Below are 8,321 nucleotides of genomic sequence, written 5' to 3' on the forward strand. Positions count from 1 at the left end.
TTAAACATTCAAGATTTGTCTGGAAAACAGAAAAGACCCTACTGATTTGCATGTGGTATTTACAGTGAGTGGATAAAGTGACAGCAACATTACGGATGGATTTGCAACTGTTGCTATTTAAAAAAGGAAATGATGAAGTTTGGTTTCAACCCTTCTCTAAGGTTATTTTTGCAGGGTTAGTTAGATCCCTAGTGCCTGCAATATTAGTGGGAGGGAGAGGGGGAGGTTGCCATGTTCGTGACTGATCAGGATTCTTGTTAAAAATGTCTCCATCTGCATTAATAAAATGTACATGCTTTTATTGTGCTTAGAAACCCTGAAAATGGCAGTCATGTGGGCATGTCTTATGGCTCTGTAAGGTATAAAAACAGTTTGCCAGGTACTGATCCTCAGTGCCATCCATCAGAGGATCCAAACATGCATTAGCTCTTCCAACTAATTGGTGTTGGGCATCTTGCTTAAAAATTCCACAGCAACAGTTTCTATAAAGGTCTGCCTGTGACAAAGTTTGCAGAATCATATCCCTTGCTTTGCATAATTCAATAAAAGTGCTATGACTCAGCTATGAATGATCTTACATTAATAACCACATGGAGCTTTTCCTTTGAGACTTTCTCACACTGGAATTTAAAATTAATCTGTAAGTATTTGTTAGGTAAAAATCAGTTCTGCATGACCTTATGGATGTTTGCCACTGAAACTTGTCTTTGTTCCTTAACTGCTTAAATTGACTTGACTTAGGTTCTGCTTCTATTCTTGGATTTAGCCTGTTTTAATGGTTACATGGCTATTAAATTGTGAAGTAGCTGTGATCTCAGTTTTCCTTTTTAGATCTCATCCATGGAGATCACAAAAGTCAGGTCAGCACTACTAAAAGAACGTTGATCCTGCTGAGATCCTGAATCCAGGCTCTCCTGCTCCATCTTCTGGTACAGAAGTACCTAAGGAAACAGTACTCCCACAGCTGATTTTACCAGCCATCATGTCAATGTCTTGAATAGATAATGAGATTCCAACAAAAATGAGATTATTATTCCTAATGTATGACAACATCTGGGTTGGTAGTTACTTTATTGCAAGACAATTTTCTCTCCCCAGTTCTCACATATTTTTTCCATTTCCTCTAATCCCCAACACATAATGCAATTAGTCTCAAAAATGCTCCAGTCTACAAGGACTAAATAGAAATAATTTTGGGATTATATTCAAGATTGAAACAGACTCAAAATCAGTCCTAAAATCTTCTGGGATTCACTTACTACAGATGTCACGTAAAATGGACAGAGTTTGAACAAATCATTCCAGTCTGCACCAGAATAACAGAACCCACTGAAAACTTAATCCTTGACTCCTTAGAATTTAAAATTTCAAGGTAGTTCTATGGGTTGAGCCGCGTAAGTCATAATGAACAACAGAAGAACAAAACTCTAGAAACCTCATTCTTACTTCCTCTGGTAAACTGTATATGTAAGTCCTGAATACTCTAAACTACTCCACTGCTACAACAATTCAGTGTTAAGCAAAATGAAAACTACAACACAGGAAAAGGCAAATCACTTGGCTAGACCTGCCTCAAACCCACCTCGTTACAGCAGTGTGTCACTCATGTTCTCTATAAGATTAGAAGTGCTTTAAGCTGCTGCTGTTCACACTAATAGGGCTTGAAGAACTGGAGCTCAAGGCACTGTTGTGCCCTCAGTGCACAAACAGCTCCACTGTGTGTGGCTTTCTGACACAAAACCAAAGGAAATATTCATCCCCAGGTTTTTCAGGACCTGTAAAACCTGAGCCCTTAAAAGCTGCCATCTTGGAGGTTAACTTTGGGATTCAGTCATTCTGTTAGTCATTTTCATTATTTGTGATATTTCAAAGTATTTCTAATAGGCACCAGTATTGCAGTGTTTCACTATTGCTGCAGCTACATTTATTTCTGCTATTTAAAGTCATTCATAAGAGGCACCAGCATCATAATATTCCAGTGTTGCTGCTACTGCCAGTTTAGTTTTAGCAAATTGGTCATGCTGTCAAAGCACTGAACTGTGCTGAATTTCACCATTTGGCTGAGAGTCTTCCAAGATGCACAGCAAGAGACATCTGAAGCCAAGTTCACCCCATCCTTTCACCCCTCGTGCTCCTGCCCAAACCATTGTCACATGAGCTACAGGAGCAGCTGCTGGACTGGAAGAGAAAATGCAAGTGGCTCTCTTACCTGCCTCACTAAAATGATTTGTGCTTGGAGGTTTTGAGTGAAGAACATCATTGAAGATCACAAAGAACAGCCATTTCTAGATCTGTCCAGGTAGATGTCATTTTCTTGATGGAGGGCATTTTTCTGTAATAAAGAGTGCAGAGTTCTATAACTTTAAAACAGTATTTCAAGGGGGGGATGGAGAGGAGAGTTGGGAATATTTTCTATTTAAATAAAGCTCCCATTATTTTTCAATTACAGAAAAACTACAATTTTTTAGTTATGGCTTCTTACTGTGTTGCAATGGAAGAAGGTAGCTCAGTAAACCATTTTCAGTCAAAAAAAACCTAACAGGGAAAAATTACTGAGAGCAGCAATAAAAGCACATTAAACAGTGGGTGAATGCTTCAATAGAACTTAAAGGAAGACAACTTTTAAAAATTGTCTTCCAATATTTGCTGTACAGTCACACCAAACCTGAAGCTCTAATGTGTTAAGGAGTTTCATTGCTCCCTGCCTTCCTCTAGTTTACCACACAGTGAATTATTTACATAAACCAGAATTTCTTCCACAGGAAAGGCTTGCATGGTACTTCAAAGCCTGAATAAATCAGGGACTTCAGCTTGGACCTATGAAAAGTCATCCAAAAAATCCTTTCAACATCTGGATTGTATTACCTTGTCATTCCACCTGTCCAGCTGAGTTATTCAGGTATCCACAGCAGAAATGCGTGACAATGTCTCTCTGTGAAGATGTGATCTTTTCTCAAATGAAGAAAATTTAGAATTCCAAATTTGGCACAGATTATCTCTGCATACAAATTATGATGCACTACACCCTAATCCTTGCTATAGCAGGATGCTCACTCCAGCCTGGAAGTCTTCATGTGGCACCCTGCAGGAATCAGCTCATTTCCTGTCAAGGGCTGGAAAGCCTTACAAGAACTGGTTTTGGTGGAAGAGCTGCTCCAGTGTACTCACTTGTGGGCTTATCCAGGTCAGGGATCTTAGTTCCCTCTTCTTTGAGGTTCAGCATCCAACCACTTGTACTGCTCTAAGAAGAACAGGAAAAACATCTGCCTACAGCAGGGACTCTTCTGGTGGGCAAAGCCCAAATTCTGTTCTTCAGGGGAAAAAAATTGAGCAATTAATGTCTGTTCAAAATTTCATCCTCGACTACTAAAAGCATTGCAAGAGTATGTAGACATTTAAAAATTGAATTGTCCTAAATTAGAAACAAAAATAAATTGACTCCATCACCATTTTTCTTCGCCCAACCCTGAACTGGAGATCCAAGCAGCTGGGAAAGCATGGAATAATTTGGTGTGCTGCATTAAAGTGAGAGAATCTCCTGTATCTTCCTAAGGTAATAAATCACACAGAAAGGCATTCTAAGAAAAAAAAAAAAAAATTGTTAGAGGAACACAAGAGACCCCTATTATCCAGCAAGGTGGGTAATATGCACTTGGCTATTTGCAAAAAAAAGAAGGCTGGTTTTATACAAGATTTTACTCATATATTAACTATCACATATTTTGCAAAACAAAAAAAGATGGCAGAAAAGTAAAATCCCAAATATTTCCAAGATTTAAACAATGGTACAATTTCTAAAATGGGAATCTAGAGCCCCACCAGGTGAATATCACCATCTTCCTTCCTTTACTTTGATCAGGGAATTTGCCACATCCACTTCTTCTGGGTTCATTCAGTTGGAGCTTCTGTTTGTACAGTGATTGCTCTTCAACAGTCTGGGATTTACACCAGCCCCTCAAGAGAGAACTGAGAAAAAAGTGATGTCAGTTTTTAAATGCTTTCTCATTATCTCTACCCTCACCCAGTACCTGCAAACATCTGATCTCCTTTACTATGCTCCAAACTCATTAAAATTGGAACACTAAATAACAATATTCAAAATATTGCATTTCACATTGCTAAAGGCACCACTACGGGTACTTGACTCGTACTTCAGACTCTAAGTAAACAAATCAATAAATGAAGTCTGGCACAGGTCAAATAAAGACACTATGGCTTGTTGCTGGTTTTTATTTTCAGCAAGGCATAGATTTGGAACAGGCTTTTTGTTAAGGGAGAGTTTCTAGGGGAACTGACTAACAAAGTATTTACTACTTGGCAGTGCATCTCATTGATTGCAGTTCTTTTTTTACAAAGGTAAACCAACATTTTCACTACCACATGTGCTGGTTGGTCATGTTGAGACTGAAGAACACTGCAAGGCTAATTTCTCCTCCAGCCTCCGTTATTTTTATGTAGCTCGGCACTTCCTCATCCTTACTGAGAATTGCTGCAAATTTAAAATCCCCTAAATAGAGCTGAGAGAGCATTGCAGCAGTGTTTATCTGCTCTAGCACTGGGCTTCTCGTTACCCTAATTCCACAGTGCTGAGCAACAACTCTCATCTTATGGGCAGGTAATTGAGCTCTATGATACATTCATTGATTTGCAGGGGAAATACAGTCAAAGCTGGTTGGAAAAGCAACTTATTCAGGATCTTCACTCTGCTTGCCTTTCAGAGCTACCACTCTAGGACCACTGAAAGCCTTTGCCTTAGCTCATGTCAGTGAAGCTACAATTTAGTGAGCAATTTAGAATGTTCACATTCTACAATGAGAGTGAGGTTACTGTGGTTTCATCAGTTATAAAGGCATAATTAAAGATTCCTGTTGATTCTTAGATCAGGATCACTCCTCAGCTCAAGGACTATTTAGTGGCAAGAGCTAAGGCAAAAGGCAAAATTCAAGGAAGTGTTGCTGATAAAGTGAGTTGTGAGTTATACATGAAAATGTTCACAAGGGTGATCCAGTCAAAGCTCTTGCCTGCCTGTGATGCAGTGCTGCAGCTGGAAACACCCAGAGTGCCAGAGATCCAATCACTCCTGGGGGTCAAGGTCTTTAAAACAAGCACTGTTGTTGCAGGATCAGTGAAAGACAGGACAGAGACAAAACTGATGGCACTGCCTCGGTGCAAACAGAACTTTCCCAGTGATGAATTTGCCCCTATCTGGTCCTACTTTTAATAGTCCTGGTTTAAAACTCCTATTTTTATCAGCTTCTTATAAAAGGCATTCCTATTCCAAGGAGTGAATGTCAGAAGTGTTTGTTTGAATGAAACAAGCAATTGAGCAACATCTTCCCTCAAATGATTTTGTAAAAGTTGTGGTTTTCTTTCCAATCGCATGGGAAGACAGGATCAGGGAAGGAAAGGGAAAGGGCTGGCTGAAAGGAGGCAGCTGATGGTCCCCTGCAGTAACCTCCTGACCTGCTGGAGCTCCCAGGGAAGAGGACAAGTGCTGCATTTGCCATCAAGTCCATACAAACCATAAAAAGGCAGAAGGACAAACATGATGCACCAAGGCAGTAGTCCGTGGCCAGGAGCAGTGGAATCAGCAGCCAACATCTCACTGCTGGTGACAGCTCACCTGCAAATTTCCACTTGAGCAGCTGCTGGGGAGCAGAGCTTGTTCTTCATTGCCATGTCAAACCATAATAGCCACGCTCCTGCTGCTACTCAAAGAACGGGGATCAGCTCTGGGGGTTGTTAGGTTTACATAGTTTCCAAAGTCAGCCCTAATAGAAGCCAAAATGGAAAATATCACAGGTAATAGGACTTTAAAATAGAAATATGCAAAAACACAGAGTTATACTCATGTTACCTATTGCTTTTTTTACAGCAGAACAAAGTCTTTACAAACACAGAAATACATCTCTATCCCCCTCCCCCAATGAAGAAAAAAAAAAACTGTCTTTTAACCTGTAAGAAAAGTCATAAAAGCAAAGCAAACTGCTTCCTGTAAACACAAAATGTTCTTGGAAAAATTCAGTTTGGGAAGCATAAATATTTAATTGCCCTGAGCATGTCTTAGAAGCTCAGATTTACTCAAAGCAGTGTCAAGAGCAAACAAAACTGCAAAACAATCTCTTTTAGTGAGAAATACCTTGAGAAAAAAAAGTAGTTTCTTATCATCTTTCACTGTTTCACTTTATGTCTGAATCCTGTTACTCCAACTCCTGTAACAGCACCAGTGGGGAGAGAGGCAGTGAGCACTCCTGTTGTTATTTGACTGACTGCAAGGGTTTGACATGTATAATACCAACATAAATAATTTAATCTCACAGGGTCCTGTTAGAGTAACAAGCTGGTAGCTTGGTATATGCTTAAAAAACAACAAAAAAAATTTCAAGTAGTAGGACAAAAACCTTCATAAAAAAGGTGTATATCTACTGCTAAGTACCAGATATACACATATATATACGTATACATTGGATATATATCTCCAATTCCCCAATGTCTTGCTCTAAGTATCAGACAACTGACTATAAAACTTAGATTTATTCGGTTATTTATTGTCTGTTAAGTGAATCCTGTTTGATAATTAGTGTCACTGGGGACTATTAGTTATTAAATATACATTGCCCAATCTTTAGTAAGTCACCTTTAATAAGAACAGTTTTAAATGTAAAATTAAAAACAATTTCTAGGGGATTTATTTTAAGTAATTGCACCACTAAACAGTAAGACCTTATATGCAGTTCAAGGACTAGCATTTAACTTACATAATCATAGTAACAGCAACATCTATGTACTGCATTTCCAGGTGTTATGAGTTCAAGAGCTGATCTGACTTACCATTACCTGCTAAGTAACACAAAATCATTTGTCTGATGAAGTCTTGCTTTAAGAAAACATGCAGTGGGCATAACTAAGAGCTGGAATCAATGGCACATGTCAGCTTGGAAAGACAGAAACTTACTGCTGACAAGTAGGACACACAATAGATTCCTATAGGTAACACATAGCACAGACATCATTTTTAGTAAATATATCTCAGATAAAAATTGACAAATGTGAAATGCTCTGCTAAACACATTTTTTTCAAGCGACCATTGTTCTGTCTGACAACACAGACTAGAAACTCCCTCTCAGAAATATTATTCTGTTTCTACTTAGAGTTTTAGAAGAATGTAGGACAAAAACAAGGCTTGCATTGCATTTCCCCTTTTGTGGCGCCAAGCAACAGTTGCTATTATTAATAGCAATTGTTATTTATTTACTTTGAATTACCTCCACCTAATTTGGGTCAATTCCTGGAAAAGCAAACTGGAAGATTTCAAATCCCTTCTTTTAAACTATGATATTCCAGATAGTTCAGCTCTGTGCAGCCCCTCAGGGTTAATTCTCACATATATTTGCTGGGGTCAGAACAAATTTGTGACCTGTTTAGCCGAGTTGAATTAGGCATAGGAGAACTAAGTCACCCCTCCAAATCCACACCCAGATTCTCAGCAATGAGAATTGGATTTTCCTGCACAGGTTATTTCCATTCTAGCAGCACAAACCTGTTGGAACAGTGAATCACTTGGTGCTGCTCCCCAGGCACCGCTGATCACGGTAATCTGAGCTGCTCCAATTAACCCCGTGCCGCAGTTCCACAGGCAATCAACACTTGTACTGCCGTGGGCTGTGCAAATCAAATCCCAGCCCATCACCAGCACCTCCTGCATGCTCTGCACATTGCTCCAGCAGCCACAAGTGCTCAGCATGATCCTCCTTTTCCATGATCACTCCTGAGATTTGAATCATGTCTGGGTGAAATTCTGAGGAAAAGAGACACCCCCAAATCCATCCATCATCTCAACACATCCCAGTGCCATTCCCAGGTCAGCTCCATGGGTGTGCCAGGGAAGCAGCCCCGTGTCCTGGTGTGCAAGGACAGGCTGGGATGTGAGGATGTTTTCCTGGAGCAGTGTGACACGGCTGAGGACAAAATCCTCTCCCCACAGCTCCTTTAGCAGTGGCTGACATTGCCTGTGCTTCGTGGCCTATTAGGGGCACTGCAGGAAACATCTGCAGTTGTTTGCAGATGAATTGACCACGAGACAGACTGCTAAGTTTCCTGACAATTACTTTGACTTCCTCAGGACTGAGCTGACTGAAAATTCACTGCCCTGTGTCCACTACTCATGGCTTTGTCCAAGACAGTATGAAATCAGAGAAAAGAGAATTTCTTCCAGGTCAAAGTTTGTAGCATATCTGTGTGTTGTCTCAGACCCCTGGTTTGGAGAAGGATGTAAACTGGATTTGTTTACACAAATACCTGAACTGAAAAACAACAGGTA

The 8,321-nt window shown here is 39.9% G+C and overlaps 1 long non-coding RNA gene across 1 annotated transcript; it reads right to left on the reverse strand.

The window, feature by feature from the left end:
- Positions 1-636: 636 nt before the first annotated feature.
- LOC137473434 (uncharacterized) lies at positions 637-3,198 on the reverse strand. The gene is made up of 4 exons (XR_010998793.1): positions 3,055-3,198; positions 2,661-2,817; positions 2,210-2,332; positions 637-941 (listed from the first exon to the last, which is right to left on the reverse strand). It is a non-coding gene; the product is annotated as an uncharacterized lncRNA (long non-coding RNA).
- Positions 3,199-8,321: the final 5,123 nt, after the last annotated feature.

This window comes from Anomalospiza imberbis, chromosome 4 (assembly GCF_031753505.1).
Source record: "Anomalospiza imberbis isolate Cuckoo-Finch-1a 21T00152 chromosome 4, ASM3175350v1, whole genome shotgun sequence".
In the NCBI taxonomy this organism is placed as follows: domain Eukaryota; kingdom Metazoa; phylum Chordata; class Aves; order Passeriformes; family Viduidae; genus Anomalospiza; species Anomalospiza imberbis.